Source organism: Stegostoma tigrinum, chromosome 23, assembly GCF_030684315.1.
Source record: "Stegostoma tigrinum isolate sSteTig4 chromosome 23, sSteTig4.hap1, whole genome shotgun sequence".
Taxonomy (NCBI): domain Eukaryota; kingdom Metazoa; phylum Chordata; class Chondrichthyes; order Orectolobiformes; family Stegostomatidae; genus Stegostoma; species Stegostoma tigrinum.
This window is the reverse complement of record NC_081376.1, coordinates 32,783,415-32,800,541: the sequence shown is the minus strand read 5'-3', so window position 1 is coordinate 32,800,541 and position 17,127 is coordinate 32,783,415. Positions and strand designations below refer to the sequence as shown.

The 17,127-nt window shown below is 42.8% G+C and overlaps 1 long non-coding RNA gene across 1 annotated transcript in view; it reads right to left on the bottom strand.

The window, feature by feature from the left end:
• The window catches only part of LOC132210906 (uncharacterized), a 52,382-nt gene extending 40,336 nt beyond the window's left edge, over positions 1-12,046 (bottom strand). The window contains exon 1 of the long non-coding RNA XR_009447139.1: positions 11,881-12,046. This is a non-coding gene — a long non-coding RNA (uncharacterized LOC132210906). The remainder of the gene's footprint in view (positions 1-11,880) is intronic.
• Between the last annotated feature and the right edge of the window lie 5,081 nt (positions 12,047-17,127).

Genomic DNA, 17,127 nt, shown 5'->3' with positions numbered 1-17,127 from the left:
CCCAAAACTGTTTTGAGAGTAACTAAGATCAGCTTCTCTCTTGTATATTTTTGAATGAAATCTTTGATGGTTTGAACCACATAAATTTGAACGGTCCTTTTTCATCAACAGTTGGTAAAGTTGAATCTCCGCTCAATCACAGGTACCAGTTTGAATACTGACATTGGGTGACAGTTTAGTATGTTTATTACCCAGTGGATAAGAAAGTTAGCATTTAGGCCAGGGGAACTGGCAGGTCAATTCAAACATCTGAACCAAAGAACAAATCTGCAGGTGAAGTAACTAAGGACATAATGGTGCTAGAGTAAACAAGGAACAAACCAAGCAGCTTAACAAATGGCAGTAGGATAAAACAGGGAGGTTGGATTCCAACTGCAAACAAGAATGATCATAAGATAAAATGGTAAAAGTGCATTTCTCATTAAAACTGAAACTAATTTGAAATTCTAGTTATGATGCAACAGGATTTAGATTGGGGACCTAAGATGTCACCATTTTGTTTGGTAGATGTGGCTGTGAGCAAAATAGCTAAGATCCTTTGTCGATCCCAAACAGTGAGAAAGATCAGTTCAAAAGTCAGTCAAAAAGAAAGAAGGGAATAATTATGCCAGTATGAGTACGTGCTAATACATGTAATAAGCACAACAAGCTGTGAGCCCTAATGATGTTCCTTTATCCATCCTTTTTTTTCTGGGTAATGTTCCAAACACCCCAATCATAACAGCCCTAGAAAAAAACCTGACCAACCACAACCATACAGAAGACTTTCACCCCAGGCAAGAAGGCAGATATTGAAAGACTTGGGTGTTCTGTAGCTCAATTGTGTCAATACTGGGTTTTGGAAGCAATCAGAGAAAGGAGATCCATGATGAATGTACATGTCCTCATACAAGCACAATGTGCACAGTAATCATGAATTGTGTGTTTGGTTAACATGCAAGACAAATAATGGTCAACGACAGCAAATACTACAGTCTCTACTGAAATATGAATTTAAGAATACATTATCAAGTACCCTGGACAACAGACAAGTCAAATGGGGAGCATGGTCAGATATCCAAAATCCTGAAGAAGCTATTGAATCTATCAAGAACATATACAAAAGAAAACCTCCTGAACACTCATACCCATCCAGAACAATCTGGTAAATCTTAAAATATTAAAAAGGTTCATAACCAGTAAAGTAAAATCCTAGGTCTAAGAATCTGAGTCGTGATTATGGAGCCATCGTATAATGGACAAGAGAAATTGACATATAACAAACAAATTGTGCCCCAAACACACCAAAGCAGCAGTGGAAATTTCTACAATATTGAATAAGACCATCATGTCTGACCAGTATTTCAACCATGGTAAGACTGAGTCTTGTCTGAAGGATTGCAAACAAAATAGACTAGGGCCATAAATTGAAGGATTCTTGAATGTAAGGAGGTAGGAAGTGGTCCCCATCAGATTCCAGACCATGGGAACAATATGAGCTTTAACCAATGGTCAGGTCTTGGAGATGATCAAAATAGTAGCCAGGAAAGATAACCAGGTTGCATCTGCATCCATAGATGGTGAGGGAGAGGCCTATTATTCCAAGATATTGGGTTAAGATGAGGAAGTGGAGACTTGTAGACATCTGGAGGATACATGAATGATGAGTGCAAGACTGGTTAACGTATAGTAAAAAAGGATGGGGAAATAGTGAAACAAGGTCAGGGGAATCCTCTTCTCAGGCAGCCAAACTAGTATCTTTCTCAGATGCATTAAAGTGGTGTTATGGAAATGAGATAATATTTATACAGATAGCCAGTACACCTTCAGGAATGTGCACAATTGTATGGCACCATAGGTAGAGAGCAGATATGTAACATGAGAAGGATGTCACCAAATAGGAAGACAGCGCACAATCACTAGTCAGGCAGCAAGTCACCAAGGAAAGGTGGCAGTCATAAAACTCAAGGGCAACTTAAGAACAGAATGACACCATCCAGAAAAATAATTGGCAATCAGACAATGAAATATACCAGCAAAACCCTAATACCAATTTCATTGTTGAGGTCTGCAAGTTCTATTGGATCAGAGGAGGTCAATGTTAAAAGGTCACCGGGAAGGATTCTGGAAAGATAGATTTATTGTCACGTACCAAGATAGTGAAAAGTGTTTTACAGGCAGGGTAGCAGACCTGCAGAATAGAGTGTTACAGCTGCAGAGTAGGTGCTGGTAGAGACAGATCAGAATTAACATTTGAAAGATCCATTCAAAAATCTGATAACAGGTAAAGAAGCCATTCTTGAATCTATTTGTACTTGTATCGAAACTTTTCGGTCTTGTGCTTGATGGAAAATGGTGAAAGAGAGTATAACAACAGTGGGAGAGGTCTTTATTTATGTTGCTTGCTTTCCCATGCCAGCGAGAAGTATAAATGGAGTCAATGGATATCAGGCCAGTTTGTGTGTTAAACTCCCAGAGGTCAAGCATGGTAGGACAAATGAACTAAACAATAGCAAAGCCATAGAATAAACAGGGAGAGAGTGGATTGGTAATAATGCAACTGAGAACATCATGCGTCAGACAACTGGTTTAAAACCATTTGAACGAATGACTGGAAGGGCTATGTGGCTCACTGAGACCTACAGTAGGAATTGAGGAACAGATGACTAGAAAGTACTTGGTAGTGTGTGAGCAGTTAAAGGGCCCAAGGTCCAATATGACTGAACAGAAGGAAATTGTCAACTAGCAGAGGAGCAAAAGTGGCAAAGAGTAGAAGTTGAAGGTTGAAGCTATGTTTGTGGTCAAGAACGACAGACTCTGACAGGCCAAGGTTTTTCCTGAGATGGTAGAAACTATTGAGATGATCGTGACACCTGTATGTGTTTGGAAATGGCAGGGAAAGGAAAGTGGAAGCATTGTCACAGGTGAAACCTTATAACACTCCCATCAATAGAAAGCAATAAGCTATTTACTTGCATTATTTTGTTGTGACTAAGCCTCCAAGCAATGTAAGTTCAGAGTACAAAGGTAGTGATCACTGTCCTGACAACTGCAGCAGTATGGGAGGCACCCGTTGTGCTTCTCAAGAAAAGCATCTCTCTGCATCCTAGACAGTACATGCCGGTACTGACTGGAGAGAGTGAGAAATAGATTTAAAAAGAACAAATGTAGATTTCCAACAGAATCATTGCCAGCAGTTATCCTATTGGGAACGAGGTGTGGAAATAGAAACATTGTCCAGTGTCACATCATTTGTCCAATCCTGGGTGCAGCTTGTAATAGCAATGTCTATCCTAATAGAGTAAGCTTGGCCTCTGGACCCTGGAATCCCTCTGAACTCCTTTTCCGTGGGAGAATCTGTCACTCCCATGGACAAAACCAAATATTTTACCCTAATGACACAGCAGGAAATGTGGACTGAAAGGAATTACATAGGAACAGAAGTAGACCATTCAACCTATCGAATCTGCCTCATCATTTACCATGATCATAACTGATTGAATACTCAATACCTTTTACCCATAACTATGCCCATCATTTGTTATCATAAAACAATTTGTTGCTTAAACTTATTCGAAGACTGCACTTCCACAGCCCTCTGGTAGAGAATTCTAAGGATCACAACCCTCTGAGAAAAGGGATTCCTCTCTCCATCTCTGATCTAAGTGGCATCTCTCTCATTTTTAAATTATATTCACTGGTTCTAGTCTCCCCAACTAGTGGAAACATCTGCACCAACCCTGTCTATCCCTTTCCGAATTTTGCAAGTCTCAATTTGATCACCTCGCATCCTTTGAAACACGGAACAATTCTGATGGACCTTCATTGCACACCCTCTACGGCAGTAATATTTCTGGGAAAGAGACCAAAACTGTGCGCACAATTTTTGAAATCAGCCTGTGAGTACAGCAACACTGGAAACAGTTCAGTTGGGGGGTACACCTTAATGTTGTCCAGCAACACAAGTAAGCATCACACCAGTCTGGAGGAGTAAGACGCCATATTAGAGCCAGGATTAGAGGAACAATATTGTCAAAAATGATGTGTGGATGTTATTAGTTTGGTTATCATGATATGTGATGTTTTGATTCATCGATTAGTGAAAATTAAAAATCATCTAAGTGACCAGTTATTGTGTCATCCTGTGTAGATGGGGTAGTTAGAATCGGGAAACCTGAAGGGATAATTAGAATTGGGAAACATGAAGTGATATTACAAGATGGTAGGATGGTTACCTTTGAGGTGATGTACAGTTCAACCAATCTTGTCTCAGCCTTGTCAGCTGACTGTGGCGATCATATTATGTCATCAATTGGACTGATTAAGTTACAATCCACAGTCCAGGATTAATAGACTCCTATAATCCTTGGGATCCAGGCTAATCAGAAGGGGAGCAGGAAACAGCTTCTTTGGAGATGTGGGGCATCAGAAGTGCTAATTCAGTCCTGAACTTGCTACAAGTCTCCAGTTTTAATGATGATGCCTCCTGGCTGGCTAAGGAGATCCCAGCAGGACAGTGATTCACAGGCAGGGGAAGCTGCATTGGCACTTCTACCTCCTGGAACCATATGGTTATGTGAAAGAGAAGGATTACAACCACTACCCCAGGGCATTGTTAGTACAACTGCCTCAAGGTCTCAGGGAAGGCATGAGACGCATTGTCTTAAGACCTTTATAGATACTGTTAAGTCAGATGTAGAGAATGTTAGATTTTATACTGTCCCTCAAGACTGTGAATAAACTAAATCTTGATAATTTACTGGAAGAACTGCTACATAGTTAATAACGGGGAGTGGCGAACACAACTAAATTCCACATGATTGTGCCACAAGAACATGCCAATATGCTGGGGTATATAAATTTGAATCCCTGGGAGTTTAAAATGATTTTGGGAAATAGTGGGGAGGGGGTGGAGTTGTATCAGATAGGATCCTTGATTGTTGTCATACTCCAATCCTCCATAGATAAATCTCATCCTATCCATAAACAAACACCACTAGAATAATTTTGAATTCTCTTAACAGCTTCTTCCAGAGGACTGACAATGCCATTGTGGCAGAATTATTATACTTGGGTATATGTTTGTTTGTTTATTCATTCATTGATTCTTTGATTTGATTTGATGGATGGATGGATGGAGTCACTGACTTGTGAGCATTTATTGTCCATCCCTAGTTATTCTTGACAAGGTGGTGGTGAGCTGCCTTCTTGAATCACAGCAAACACCTGCTGTGCATTGACTGTTAGGGAGGGAATTTCAGGATTTTGACCCAGTGACAATGAATGAATGGTAATATATTTCCAAGTCATAATGTTGAGTGTCTTGGAAGGAACTTGTAGGTGGTGGTGTTCTCGTAAACATGCTGCCGTTGTCCTTACTAGATGGAAGAGGTCATGGGTTTGGAAGGTGCTTTCTGAGGATCTTTGGTGAATTTCAGCTGTGCATCTTGTAGAAAGTACACATTACTGACATCCAGTAGCAGCAGAGGCAGTGGATGCTTGTGGGTGTAGTGCCAATCAAGCTGGCTGCTTTGACCTGGATGGTGTCAAGTTTCTTGAGTATTGTTGTGGTTGCACTCATTCAGGCAAGTGAAGAGTATTCCATCATGCTCCTGACTTATGCTTGGTAGATGGCGGACATGATTTGGGGATTCAGGAGGTGAGTTATTCACTGCAGTGTTCTAAGCTTCTGGCATGCACTTCCAGCCAGGGTTTATGTGCTGAGTCCAGTTGAGTTTCTAGTCAATGATGAACCCCAGGATGTTGATAGTGGGGGCTTTGGTGATGGTAACACCATTGAATGTCAAGGGGCAAGTGGTTACATTGTCTCTTATGATCATTGGCTGACATTTGTGTGGCATCCATGTTACTTGCACTTGTCAGCCCAAGCCTAGATATTGCCAGATCTTGTTGCATGTGAACATGTACTGCTTCAGTATCTTGAGTAATCATGACTGGTACTGAACATTGCGCAATCATCAGCGAACATTTCCACTTCTGACCTTATGATGGAGGGAAGGTCATTGATGAAGCAGTTTAAAATGATTGAATCTAGGACAGCACCCTGAGGAACTCTTGCAGAGATGTCCTGGAGATGAGATGACTGACCTCCAACTATGACCATCTTCCTATGTGTCAGGTATGACTTCAACCACCAGAGAGTTTGCCCTCTGTTACACATTGATTCCAGTTTTGCTAGGGCTCCTTGATGCTACACTCAATTGATATCAAGGGCTGTCACTATCACCTTGCCTCTGGATTTCAGCTCTTTTGTCCATGTTTGAACCAAGACTGTAATGAGGTCAGGAGCTGAGTCGCAGAACCCAAACTGGGCATTACTGATCAGGTTATTGCTGAGCAGGTGCTGCTTGATAGCACCGTTGACGACACCTTCCGTCATTTTATTGATGATCGAGTGTAAACTGATGGGCAGCAATTGGCTGGGTTGGATTTGCCCTGCTTTTTGTGCACAGGACACACCTGGCCAACTTTCCTGAGGTAGATGCCAGTGTTGTAACTGCACTGGAACAGCTTGGCTGAGGAGCAGCAAGTTCTGGAGTACAAGTCTTCAGTACTGTTGCCAGAATGTTGTCGGAGCCCATAGCCTTTGCAATATCCAGTGTCTCCTATTGTTTCTTAATATCACGTGGAGTGAATCCAATCGGCTGAAGACTGGCATCTGTAATGCTGGGGACCACTGGACGAGGCCCAAGTTGTACCATGCATTTGGACTTCTGGCTGAAGATTGCTGCAAAAGCTTCAGCCTTGTCTTTTGCACAGATGCTCTGGGCTCTTCCATCATTGAGGATGGGGATATTTGTGGAGCCACCTTCTCCAATGAGTTGTTCATGACTGGGTGTGTCAGGACTGAACAGCTTAGACCAGATCTGTCGTTTGTGGGATTGCTTAGCTCTATCACTTGCTGCTTATGCTGTTTTACACACAAGAAGTCCCATTTGGTTGCTTCATCAAGTTGAGAACTCATTTTCAGCAATGTCTGGTGCTGCTTCTGGCATGCCCTCCTGCAGTCTCCATTTGACCAGGCCACAAGGTTACAGACTATGCTGGAGTATTATTCTTCTGCTGGGATGGCCCACCATGCCTCATGCATGCCCACTCTTGAATTGCTAGATCTGCTTGAAGTTTGTCTGATTTAGAATGGTGATAATGCTGCACAATACAATGGAGGTTATTCTTTATGTGAATGCAGGACTTTGTCTCCACAAGGACTGTGCAGAGATCACGTGTACCAATACTGTCATGGGCAGATGCAACTGCAACGTGCACATTGGTAAGAATGATGTCAGGTATGTTTTCTCCTCCTGTTAGTCCCCTCAGCAACTGCTGCAGACCTAGTCCAGCAGCTATGTCTTTTAAAACCCTGCCAGCTTGATCAGTAGCGCTGCTGCTGAGCCACTGTCAGTGGTGGACATTGAAAGCTGCAACTAGGGTACACTTTGTGTCTTGCAACCCTCAGTGCTTCCTCTTAAGTATTTTGTACAGTGGAGGTGTACCAATTCATCAGCTAAGAGAGGATGGTACAGGAGATTCTGCTATAATGCGTTCCGGCAATGTGAGTTGGTTATAATGTGACTCTATTGAGTAGGCATCTTGCTGTCAGCAGCCCTTTGCTAATGATATCTACAGTGCTGTGATTCTGAGAGTGCCAGAGAAATTCTCCCTGTCAGCCTTCATTAAAATGAAAAGAAGCCAGCAGGTCTGTTATCCGGAAAAGTAAGGTATGTAGGGATGAGTGAAAAATAGTATATCTAACTTTAATATTTATCCTAGGTTGCTCCGGGAAGCGAGAAAGGAGGTTGCTAAGCCACTGGCGAAGATCTTTGCTTCCTCACTCTCCACAGGAGTTGTACCAGAAGATTGGAAGGAGGCAAATGTTGTTCCTCTTTTCAAGAAAGGGAATAGGGAAATTCCTGGAAATTACAGACCAGTCAGTCTTACGTCTGTGGTCAGCAAGGTTTTGGAAAGAATTCTGAGGGATAGGATTTATGACTATTTGGAAAAGCATAGCGTGATTAAAGGGAGGGGCAGGTCATGCCTTACAAATCTTATTGAGTCTTTGAGGAAATCACGAGACAGGTTGACAATGGTCAAGCAGTGGATGTGGTGTACATGGACTTCAGCAAGGCATTTGATAAGGTTCCCCACGGCAGGCTCATTCATAAGGTCAGGAGGTATGGGATACAGGGTGATTTGGCTGTCTGGATTCAGAATTGGTTGGCTGACAGGAAGCAGGGAGTGGTTGTAGATGATAAGTATTCTGCCTGGAGGTCAGTGCTGAGTGGTGTCCTGCAGGGCTCTGTTCTTGGGCCTCTGCTCTTTGTAGTTTTTACAAATGACTTGGTTGAGGAGTGGGTTAGTATGTTTGCTGAGGACACAAAGGTTGGAGGTGCCGTTGATAGTATCGAGGGCTATTGCAGGCTTCGGTGAGACATTGACAGAATGCAGAGCTGAGCTGAGAAATGGCAGATGGAGTTCAACCTGGATAAATGCAAAGTGATGCATTTTGGAAGGTCAAACTTAAATGCTGAATATAGGATTAAAGGCAGAATTCTCGGCAGTGTGGAGGAACAGCGGGATCTTGGTGTTCAAGTGCATAGCTCCCTCAAAGTTGCCACCCAAGTGGATAAGGTTGTTAAGAAAGCATGTGGTGTTTTGGCTTTCATTAACAGGGGGATCAAGTTTAAGAGCCACGAGGTTATGCTGCAGCTCTACAAAACCCTGGTGAGACCACACTTGGAATATTGTGTCCAGTTCTGGTCACCCTATTATAGGAAAGATGTGGAGGCTTTGGAGAGGGTGCAAAGGAGGTTTACCAGGATGCTGCCTGGACTGGAGGGCTTGTCTTACGAGGAGAGGTTGACTGAGCTCAGACTTTTCGCTCTGGAGAGAAGGAAGAGAGGTGACCTGATCGAGGTGTACAAGGTAATGAGAGGCATAAATAGAGTTGATAGCCTGAGACTTTTCCCCAGGGCAGGACTGACTGCCATGAGGGGTCATAGTTTTAAGGTGTTAGGAGGAAGGTATAGAGGAGATGTCAGAGGGAGGTTCTTCACCCAGAGAGTTGTGAGCCCATGGAATACTTTGCCAGTGGAAGTCATGGAAGCAGAGTCATTTGTGACATTTAAGCAACTGCTGGACATGCACATGGACAGCAGTGAATTGAGGGGAATGTAGGTTTGGTTATTTTAGTTTTGGATTAGGATTATTCCACGGCACAACATCGTGGGCCAAAGGGCCTGTACTGTGCTGTACTTTTCTATGTTCTATGTTCTAACTTAGCTTGAAAGGAAACGTTGTGAGGCACAGGTCCTGGGTACATTAGAGGCTCCAGCAGCCTATACAAGTAATTAGTCAGATCATGGTTGACTTATGTTTCAACATGATTTTCCCTCCTTTGCTCCATATCCCTTGATACCCATGTGGTGATAAGATTGCTGAAGGAGTCTGAGATCCTACGGCAGCATTCACATAATGATATGTTGCAGTCTGGAACTATGGATAGTGGTGGTAGAGTCTCCAATGTTCTTTTAGTCACATGGATGACCAGGAGTTTCTCCCAATCTTATAGTCTGCTATTGGCAGTGTTGGAAGAATTTGCCGATCAATACTCAACCTTTTTAGTCAAATTTTGAATGCACCTTCCCTGGCCATTGCGTTCTGAGGAAGTACTTGAACTTAGATCATCTTGCTTACAAAGGTTTGCACCTTTCACAACTTCAGGAAGTACAAAGAGATTGACAGCTACTGAGATATTTTTGAAGTGCACTCATTGTAGAAAATACAGCAGCTAACTTTCACACAACACTGTCCCACAAGCAACAATATGATAAAGACCAGACCACTGTGTTGCTGACTAAGGGAGAAGTATTGAACTGGATACCTGAGTGACTGTCCTCCGCTTTATGGAAATAGCAAGGACAATTGTGTCAATCTGAGAAGGAGCTGCAAAGCCGCTGTCACTTTTGGACCAACCTGTCCGAACAGCTGCTGATACTGTCGTATTCGTAGGCCCATACCTTATGGATAATGTCCCAGATGCCACCATCACCATCCCTGGATATATCCCATCCCACTGGCAGGACTGAAATGGCAGAGGCGATGGTGTAATGGTTTACAGTCAGTGCTATCCTTTGTGTTACACTTTTGGTGGTCTACCCCCAACCTGCTTTTCCGTTATGCCTAGTTATTTATATAATGCAATTTTCTACAACACTTGGTTGCATTCCAGTGCAACAATCGCATTATAGCAGAACACCCTGCATGTGGCAATCAGCAGGAGGTTTCCTTGCCCATGTTCAACCTGAAGCAACGAGACTTTGTGGGGTCTGGAGTTGATGTTGAGTACTCCCAAGGCAATGCCCTCCTGACTGTAAACCATTACGCCATCGCCTCTGCCATTTCAGTCCTGCCAGTGGGATGGGATATATCCAGGGATGGTGATGGTGGCATCTGGGGCATTATCCATAAGGTATGGGCCTATGAATACGACAATCAGGCTGTTGCTGGTCTAGTCTGTGAGACAGATCTCCCAATTTTGGCACTAGCCCCCAGATGTAAGTGAGGAGAACTCTGCAGAGCCGACAGGGATATTTCTGCTACTGTCTTTCCGGTGCCTCAGTCAATGTCGGGTAGTCTATCTGGTTTCATTTTGTTGAGACTTTGTAGCAATTAGTACAACTGGCTTGCTAGGCCATTTCAGAGGATAACTAAGAGTCAACCACAGCGCTAGGTTCAAATACATTATTTTGATGACAAACATTGCGTTTGGAATAGCAGCATAACATCATTTGTTGCTGTAATACCCTGAAACTCACTAACAAAAGGACCTGAGTGTAAATATGCAAAAATAATTAAAGGTAGCAGAACTGGGCAAGGGAGCAGTCGATAAAGGGTTTATTAATAACAGGTGTGAGTCATGTCCAAGTGGTGCTTTTAGACTCATTTGTTTGGGATCCTGAATGAAGTGTTTCGGGATTAATGGAATTATATTTCTGCCGTGCGTTTCAAAATCTTAAAATTTTGTGTGAATAATTCAGTCAATTCAATTTCACTTTCACTTTAACTTTAGTTTGTTAAAAGCCCTTTCCTGCATTTTCCCTGTGACTTAATTCCCCTACTGTACCCCTATTGATCAAGAATCTGTCTATCTCAACCTTAAATAAACATGAGGACTCTGCCCCCACAGCTCTCTGTGGCAAGGAGTTTAAAGATTCTCAACACTCTCAGTGAAGAAATTCTTCTTCAGCAGCCCGCATGATAGGATTCTTGCGCGAGGGAAACCAAAGGACATGACAAAGATGACCCTGAGGGAAAGGCAGTGGATGCTGTCTACATGGACTCTATTCAAGCATTTGACTAGCTACCTCAGGGTAGACCCGTCCACAAGGTTAAATCTCATGGAATTCACAGTGAACTAACAAGTTGGATGCAAAATTGGCTTGGCTATAGAAGACAGAGGGTAGTTGTAGACAGGTATTTTTCTGACTGGAGATCTGTGACCATTGGTGTTCCACAAGAATTAATGCTGGCACCTCTTGTTTGTAACATAGATAAATAATTTTGATGAAAAAGTCGATTAATAAGTTTGCAGATGACATGAAAATTTGGAGTTGTGGATAGTGAGAAAGATTATCAAAGGATGCAGCAGGATATAGATCAGCTACAAAGTCGGGCAGAAAAATGGCAGATGTAGTTCAGTCCAGACAAGTGTGAAATGATGATGTATCTTGGGAGATCAAAAGCAAGAAGGAAGTATACAGTAAATGGCAGGGCTTGTCGGAATATTGATATACAGAGGGATCTTGGGTCGAAAGCCATAGCTGCTTGAAAGAGGAAACAAAAGTGGGTAAGGTGGTTTAAGAAGGTATAGGGTATGCTTACCTTCATTGGTCAGGGTATTAAAAGGCAAGTCGTACTGCAACTGTATCAGACTTTGGTCAGGCCACATTTGGAATAGAATTAGGATATCCTTTCTTGTCATGCGTACTCAAGGACGGGAATATAGGAGTACGGTGAAAACTTTACATTGTCACTCCACATGGTGCCATCTTAGGTACAGATCTCAGATACAAAATCAAAAAATAAAGGGAAAAAGAAAAAAGTTACATTAATTAGTTATCCGTAGTATAAGTTAAAAAGATATGCAATACAGCCTTTTCTATAAAGGGCATGCAGCAGATCAGCACAGGGGGCTTCCACTAATCATTGACCCCAGTCCAACAAGTGTCCTGCTCCGCTTGCGCCTCTAGTCCACTGGCTATCCCTGCTCTGCTCGAGGGTCTAGTTCACTGGCCTTCCCCTCTCTGTTCAGACCTCCAGCCCACTGGCCGTCCCTGCTCTGCTCAAGGCCCCTGGCTGTGCCCACTTGGGCCTCCAGCCCACTCTGCTCCATGCCTCAAGCCTGCTCTACCTCCGGGGACAACACCAAAAAGAGAAATGAAAATGGGAAATAAGCAGAAGGAGTGGAGGAGCTCTGGTTGGAGCATCCTACTCTGCCTCCATCGTGACCGAAGGTAGTATGCACAGTTCTGGTTACCACACTATAGGATGGATGTGGAAGCTTCGGAGAGGGTGCAGAAGTGATTTATCAGGATGTTGTCTGGTTTGAAGTATATTTGTTACAAGGAAAAGTTGGACAACTTGGATTATTTGCGCTACAGCATCAGAGGCCGAGAGGCAACCTGATAGATGTACATAAAATTATGACAGGCATGGATAGTCTGAGCCTTTTTTCCAGGGTGGAAACATCAAAAACTAGGGGATGTAGTTTAAGGGAGATGTACAAGGAAAGTTACTTTATTTAGAGGATGGTGGGTACCTGAAATGCACTGCTAGGTGAGATGGCAGAGGTAGAAGCAGAAACATTAGCAAAGTTTTAAGGGCCATTTAGACAGGCACGTGAACAAACAGAGAACAGAATGAAACCGACTGTGTACAGGCAGATGGGTTTAGTTTAGAACAACATCCTGGTCTGCACAGACGTGAAATGCCGAAGGGCCTGTTCCTGTGCTGTATGTTCTGTGTTCAAATCACTAACACTATGTGCTTATGTTTCACAAAGAGAATATTTTGTTAAGATCTAAACAAAGGAAATATTATCTGTTGTTCCAGATTTTGTCTAATGACGACATCAACAACTTCCTCTGGCAGTTTATTTCACATGTGACCCATCTTCTGCATGACAGTTACCCCTCAAGGTCTTATTAAATCTTGCCCCTTTCACCTTAACCTCTAGTTTTGAACTTCCCTTGACTCTAGGAGAAAAAGCTTGGCTATTCACCTTATCCAACGCCCCTCTTGATTTCATAACCACCTAGAAGATCACGCCTCAGCCTCTGAGCCTACTCAGTTCTCCCTGTAGCTCAAAGTTTCCAACTCCAGCAGCATCCTTTTAAATCTTTGCTCAACCCTGTCAAGTTTAAAAAGCTCCTTCCTGTAAGCAACCTCACTAATGTCCTGTACAGCTGCAAATGACATCCCAACTCCTATACTCCAATGCAAATAAGCATACCAAATGCCGCCTTCACCACCCTGTCTACCTGTGACTCCACTTTCAAAGAACTATGTATCTGCACCACTAGGTGTCTTTGTTCAGCAACACTCACCAGGGCATTACAATTAACTGTATAAGTCCTGCCCTGGTTTGCCTTAAGAAATGCAACACCTCACATTTACCTAAATAATACTCCAGCTGCCACTCCATCTGATCAATGTTCCATAGTACTGAGATAAACATCTTCTTCACTGTCCATTACACCACCTATTTTGGTATCATCTGCAAAATTACCAACCATGCCTCCTATACTCATTTATGAGGGAGTTTCTAACTGTTGTTGTCAAGAGAATAGACAGATTATCCACCATCTCACGCATCTTAGTGAGATTCTTGCTGTCACAAGTTGACCACCATGTTTTCCAGTTAAACAATGACCACACTATTAAGGTACTTCATCAGCTGCAAAATGCTTGCTTGGTCCAGAGATTGTGAAACCACAGTGCATGTGACAGTCTTCTGAAATTACTGGTTTCCAAAAGGAATTAATTATCTGAAATATTTCAGGGAAGAGAAAACATGATTAGTGTTAATGTGTTTTTTTTAAAGTCTTGCCTATTAGAAACTAGGTACAATTATTGAGCCTGCTTGCACCGAAATGTTTGTGGAGCCTGGATTTTTACAAAGATGGTTTTGTTCTCATTCTTGTGACCCCAAAACTATGGTGGTGACTGCAGGTAAGCAATATTCACCTTTTGGTGCTGTTCCTCCTCCAAGTTGAAACTGGAATTTCACCTAGCCCTCCTGCTGATTGGTCAACAGCAACCTGTAATGTTCAATATTTGACTAGATCGTGTATTGGATTTAAAACTTAGCAGCATGAAAGTGAGGTAATTTTTCCTCAACCTTAACTATAGCATTTGCAATGCAACATCCTAAGAAATGCTGTGACCAATAGCAATGGCCTATATTACTAGTGCCATCACCAATATTACTAATGCATTGACTAATATTAATAGCTACATTTACTGGCACCAAGTCCAGTTTTACTTATAGAATATTGGTCTCAAATACCAAAGTATAATAGATTTCTCTTGGTGTCAGTACTACTATTTTTGCTGTCCACTTGAGAAATCATCGATCAATTCGTGGCTGAACCTGGAAATAGAGAACAAATGCCTTTTAACAATCTTAAAGTTACTGTTTTCGTAATCTTTACTATGGACGAGATTTTGTAGAATTCAGCAGTTTGGTCAAATTTCACATTTACACATGTGAGAAACAGTCCCTGCTCACAAATTCAGCCTGAGACAAAGCCTTGGAAACAAGACAATTTTATTCTGTGCGATCTTGCAAGAAAGGGTGTCTGCTAGACAGGCGCACACTACAAAGCATGTTAAACATTCTTATACAGTTTACAAGTTGCAGAATCATGCCTCCCTGCTCCCATTGGTCTTCTCTTATCCTATCATTCCCCATCCGGTCGGACCACCCTTGTTTATTGTTCCCTTTTCTGCCGGCCGAAGGCCCCATTCCCTTTTTTTTACTGCAATCCTTATTTGCTATTCTAAAGAGCACTAGACATGCTGTACGTGCGAATTGTCAGGTTTGCAGAAATAAGCCTCTGCTACAACACCCTTATCTCTACCATGTCCTTGTCTGCAGAAAGAATGTTTCTGGTCATGCTAACTGCCATCTTTGCAGAACCAAATCTCTGGTTAATGATAAACTTCTGCTACAAAATCTTGTAAACTTCTGCTTTTGCAAGATCCCACCATTCATCCTTACCTGCAGAAACAACATGTTTAATCACTCACAATTCCCCCTTTTTTCTTTTTCTCAAACTATTGTTTCTGCACTAATTAAGCCCCCTTTTTTTTTAAAATTCATTTTCCCATTCTCTGCCCTCTTACGCTTGCTGGTGTTGAGGTTCACAATCTTGTACACGGTTAACCCTTAAATCACTCTTTGTGATGTTCGTTTTTCGAACTCTGGAAGCATTCTTTGACTTTCTCTTTGCTGCATACCATCTGCTGATTGTAAAAGCATCTGGTGATGTACTAGGGTTCGTTCCCCTAGAGATGTCATTAATTGGTTCAGTATCCATTTGAGGACATTAAACCCCACCACCAGATCCACTAATATCAATAATCCATAAATGGCCAAATTAACCAACCACTCTCCCCAACCAGGTAATCCCCAACTCCCCCATTCCCAGCCTTTTTCATTCCGGTATCGGTTACCGGCCTCCCTTATTTTGGCGATTTTGTCTCGTACGTGTTGGGAGATATCAGTAATATTATGGGAAACGTCAGGTATGTATGTACAACATTCTTCCATAGTTAGGACACAGGTACCACCTTTCTCTGCCAAAATGTAGTCTAGAGCCATCCTATTCTGGAGAATCGTTAGTCTGGTGGCAATCATTTCAGTCGTTATGGCTGCCACTTGGGTTTGATTCTTGGCCAATGCATCGGCAGTATTGTTGGCCAACTCCTCCAGGGAAGCCGCCAGCTTTTGTATTTCTCTTCCTGCTCGGGCAGTCCCATACATAGGTATCAAAGTCCAGAGAAAGCGATCCCCTTCAGTTACTTTTCGGGGTGCCCGCTTCTTCCCCTGCTCATTCTGAGTTATTTCTGGGGTTTTATCTAACAGCCTCAGATGGGGAATTACATAGGCGAGGTAGCAACAGCCACTCCAGCCTCTGACTTTGAGGCAGTGTTAGATCAAGATCATAACATTCCTGCATTTCTACGCTTCCTGCGCATTCGGTCACCCGAATGTACCTTTCCCCAGGGATAAAGGGATGGGCCTCTAGGCCACATATCCAGTATGTCCTGTTCAATATGTGAGGTACATTTGTGCCAGTAACTTGGCTGGTGGCGACACAAGATGAGTTTCCTAACTGGAAGGGTGCACTGTCATTCTGATTGCAGAAACAAGTGGTATTGACTACTTCTTTCGGTGGGGAAACCCTAAGGCTGTCGATAGCACCCCAGGGTTTTCGGAGCTGGTCGTGGGAATCATCCCGCGAATTTATAATCACTCCTTTCAGATCTCCATTTTGTATCATTTGAGCCCAAGTCAAATTGTTGTGCCTTGTACACCTCTCTATTGGTAAATCGTATTACAGTGAGAGGGATTCCAGATTCTCCATGGTGTGGGATCGCAGTGCATACCCAACAGTCAGTACGCCCCGTTACTCTAGCATAATTCTGACATAAAGCGGTAAAATGATTCTTCCCAACCCCCTTGGCAACTAGCACCAATATTATCGTAACAACATAAAGCTGCCTGCTCATTTCAGCTTCCCAACCCCTATCTGTCTATTCTCTAACCCTTTAAATACCCGGGAGGCGTGAGTTCGCGCAACGTTTACAATATAAAATTTCTAACCAATACTTGATAGTCTCTCATATCAGTTCAGTTCATTCTTTTTGCTCAGTTTGACTTTCAGAGGGTTGTCTGTACGATGAGCTTGCCACTCTGCCGGAGGGGAAGGAGCGTCCACCGGACCCTTAACACGAGTGTGATGACTCCACCCTTTTCCAGCAGTATGGATGGCTGTTTCAGTAGTCAGGAGGGTTAGGAACGGTCCCTCCCAGCTTGGGTGCAGTTTGGTATCTTTCCAGGTT